The sequence below is a fragment of the Colobus angolensis genome, unplaced genomic scaffold (assembly GCF_000951035.1).
Source record: "Colobus angolensis palliatus isolate OR3802 unplaced genomic scaffold, Cang.pa_1.0 Scaffold385, whole genome shotgun sequence".
NCBI classification, from domain to species: domain Eukaryota; kingdom Metazoa; phylum Chordata; class Mammalia; order Primates; family Cercopithecidae; genus Colobus; species Colobus angolensis.
In genome coordinates this window covers 665,735-669,836 of record NW_012117210.1, presented here as the reverse complement: position 1 = coordinate 669,836, position 4,102 = coordinate 665,735, and positions in this window count along the sequence as shown.

Sequence of the window (4,102 nt, the reverse complement as noted above, 5' to 3'; positions counted from 1 at the left end):
CCCTAACTCATTTTATGAGGCCAGCATCACTCTGATACCAAAACCTGACAGAGACACAACAAAAAAAGAAAGTTTCAGACCAATGTCCCTGCTGAACATTGATGCAAAAATCCTCAACAAAATACTGGCAAATCGAATCTGCAGTACATCAAAAAGCTTATCCACCATGATCAAGTTGGCTTCATCCCTGGGATGCAAGGCTGGTTCAACATACGCAAATCAAAAAGCGTAATCCATCACATAAACAGAACCAATGACAAAAACCACATGATTTTCTCAATAGATGCAGAAAAGGCCTTTGACAAAATTCAACAGCCCTTCATGCTAAAAACTCTCAATAAATTCAAAATTGATGGAACTTATCTCAAAATAATAAGAGCTATTTATGACAAACCCACAGCCAATGTCATACTGAATGGGCAAAAACTGAAAGCATTCCCTTTGAAATCTGGCACAAGACAAGGATACCCTCTCTTACCACTCCTGTTCAACTTAGTTTTGGAAGTACTGGCCAGTATAATCAGGCAAGAGAAAGAAATAAAGCATATTCAGATAGGAAAAGAGGAAGTTAAATTGTCTCTGTTTGCAGATGACATGACTGTGTATTTAGAAAACCCCATTGTCTCAGCCCCACATCTCCTTAAGCTGGTAAGCAACTTCAGCAAAGTCTCAGGATACAAAATCAAGGTGCAAAAATCACAAACATTCCTATACACCAATAATAGACAAAAAGAGAGCCAAATCATGAGTGAACTCCCATTCATAATTTCTGCAAAGGGAGTAAATACCTAGCAATACAACTTACAAGGGATGTGAAGGACCACTTCAAGGAGAACTACAAACCACTGCTCAAGGAAATAAGAGAGGACACAAACAAAAGGAAAAACATTCCATGCTTATGGGAAAAATCAATATCATGAAAATGGCCATACTGCCCGAAGTAATTTATAGATTCAATGCTGTCCCCATCAAGCTACCATTGACTTTCATCACAGAATTGGAAAAGACTACTTTAAATTTCATATGGAATCAAAAAAGAGCCCACATAGCCAAGTCAATCCTAGCAAAAAGAACAAAGCTGGAGACATCATGCTACCTGACTTCAAACTATACTACAAGGCTACAGTAAACAAAACAGATATATAGACCAATGGAACAGAACAGAGGCCTCAGAGATAACACCACACATCTACAACCATCTGATCTTTGACAAACGTGACACAAACAAGCAATGGGGAAAGGATTCCATATTTAATAAATGGTATTGGGAAAAGTGGCTAGCCATATGAAGAAAACTGAAACTAGACCCGTTCCTTACACCTGATACAAAATTATACGAACATTAACTCAAGATGGATTAAAGACTTAAACGTAAAAGCTAAAACCACAAAAATCCTAGAAGAAAACCTAGGCAATACCATTCAAGACATAGGCATGGACAAGGACTTCATGACTAAAACACCAAAAGCAATGGCAACACAAGCTAAAACTGACAAATGGGATCTAATTAAACTAAAGAGCTTCTGCAGAGTAAGCGAAACTATCATCAGAGTGAACAGGCAACCTACAGAATGGGAGAAAATTTTTTGCAATCTATCCATCTCAAAGGCTAATATCCAGAATCTACAAAGAACTTTAAAAAATTTACAAGAAAAAAAAAAAAAAAACAACTCCATCAAAAAGTGGGCAAAGTATATGAGCAGACACTTCTCAAAAGAAGACATTTATGTGGCCAACAAACATATGAAAAAATGCTCATCATCACTGGTCATTAGAGAAATGCAAATCAAAACCACAGTGAGATACCATCTCACACCAGTTAGAATGGCAATAATTAAAAAGTCAGGAACCAACAGATGCTGGAGAGAATGTGGAGAAATAGGAATGCTTTTACACTGTTGGTGGGAGTGTAAACTAGTTCAACCATTGTGGAAGACAGTGTGATGATTCCTGAAGGATCTAGAACCAGAAATACGATTTGACCCAGCAATCCCATTACTGGGTATATACCCAAAGGGTTATAAGTCATTCTACTATAAAGACACATGCACACATATGTTTACTGTGGCACTATTCACAATAGATAGCAAAGACTTGGAACCAACCCAAACGTCCATCAATGATAGACTGGATAATGAAAATGTGACACATATACACCATGGAATACTATGCAGCCACAAAAAAGGATGAGTTCTTGTCCTTTGCAGGGACATGGATGAAGTTAGGAACCATCATTCTCAGTAAACTAACACAAGAAACAAAAACCAAACACCACATGTTCTCACTCATGAATGAGAGTTGAACAATTAGAACACATGGACACAGGGAGGGGAGAATCACACACTGGGGCCTGTCGGAGGTTGGGAAGCTAGGGGAGGGATAGCTTTAGGAGAAATGCCTAATGTAGGTCACAGGTTGATGGGTGCAGCCAGCACTATGGCATTTGTATACCTGTGTAAGAAAACTACACGGTCTGCACATGTACCCCAGAACTTAAAGTATATATATATATATATATATAATAAATAAATAAACAACAGGCATGGCAGAGTGGCTCACACCAGTGCCTCATCCTCCCAGCACTTTAGGAAGCCGAGGCTAGAGGATCGCTTTAGCCCAGGAGCTAGAGATCAACCTGGGCACCATAACAAGACTTTGTCTCTACAAAACAAATAATCATAATAAATAAAAATTAAAAAATATATATTGACATTGCATTAAATGACCTCATTTAAGTAATTTGTTAAATTTAATAGTTTACATATTCATTTGAACTTTCTACATATGCTATCATTTTGTGCATTAATTATGATTTTCTTCCCTTCCCAATTCATATACCTTTCATTTCTTTTTCTTCTCTTATTGCACAGTTTAGCATCTTCAGTATTGTGATGAACAAAAGTGATGACAGTGGCCATTCTTTCCTTATTACTGATCTTAACTGGAAAGCTCCCAATATTTCAACATTAACTATGATATGTGTTTTTACATTGCTTATCAAATTAAGGAAGCTCTCTTTTATTCCTTGTTTGCTAGGAATTTTAAACCATAATGGAGATTGAGTTTTATCACATACCTTTTCTGCATTTGTTATGATTATATTTGTTTTTTCCTCTATTATGCTAATGTGGCAAATTACACTGATTGATTTTCAAACGTTAATCCAACCTTGCCTTTATACAAAAACTCAACTGGATCATCATATATTATCTATGATGTAGATCATAGATTTTATTTGCTCTTATTTTGTTTGAAATTTTTGTATCTATAGTCATAAGAGAGATTGGCCTGCAATTTTATTTTCTTGTAATATCCTTTTCAGGTTTTGATTATCATATTTATGCTGGGATCATAAAACAAGGTGGGTGGTGTGATGGTTCCTTTTATGTGTCAATCTGGCTAGTCCATGGTCCCATATAGTTGGTCAAATACCTGTCTGAATATTGCTGTGAAGTTGTATTGCATTGTATTTTTTTATTTAAATTTGTTTTTGAGATGGAGTCTCACTGTCGCCCAGGCTGGAGTGCAGTGGTGTGATCTCGGCTCACTGCAACTCTGCCTCCCAGATTCAAATGATTCTCCTGCCTCAGCCTCCAGAGTAGCTGGAACTACAGGTGTGTGCCACCACACCTGGCTAATTTGTGTAGTTTTAGTAGAAATGAGATTTCGTCATGTTGGCCAGGCTGGTCTCGAACTCCTGACCTCAAGTGATCCACCTGTCTCAGTCTCCCAAAGTGCTAGGATTACAGGTGTGAGTCACTGTGCCTGGCTTTGAGGTTAAATTTTAGATGAGATTATAATTTAAATCAGTAGACGTTGAGTAAAGGAAATTCTCCATAATGTGACTGGACATCATTCAATCAATTGAAGGCCTTAAGAGGAAATAAACAGAGGTCCTCCAAGGAAGAGTGAGTTCTGCCTCCAGACTACAGCATCAACTTTCTTTCTCTAGCCTAATTGCTCTGGTTAGGATTTCCAGTACTATGTCAAAAAGATATTGGGGTGAGCATGCTTGAGTTGTTCATGATCTTAGAGGACAAACTTTCAACTTTTATCCTTGAGTATGTTAGCTGTAGGATTGTCATATGTGACCTTTGTTATG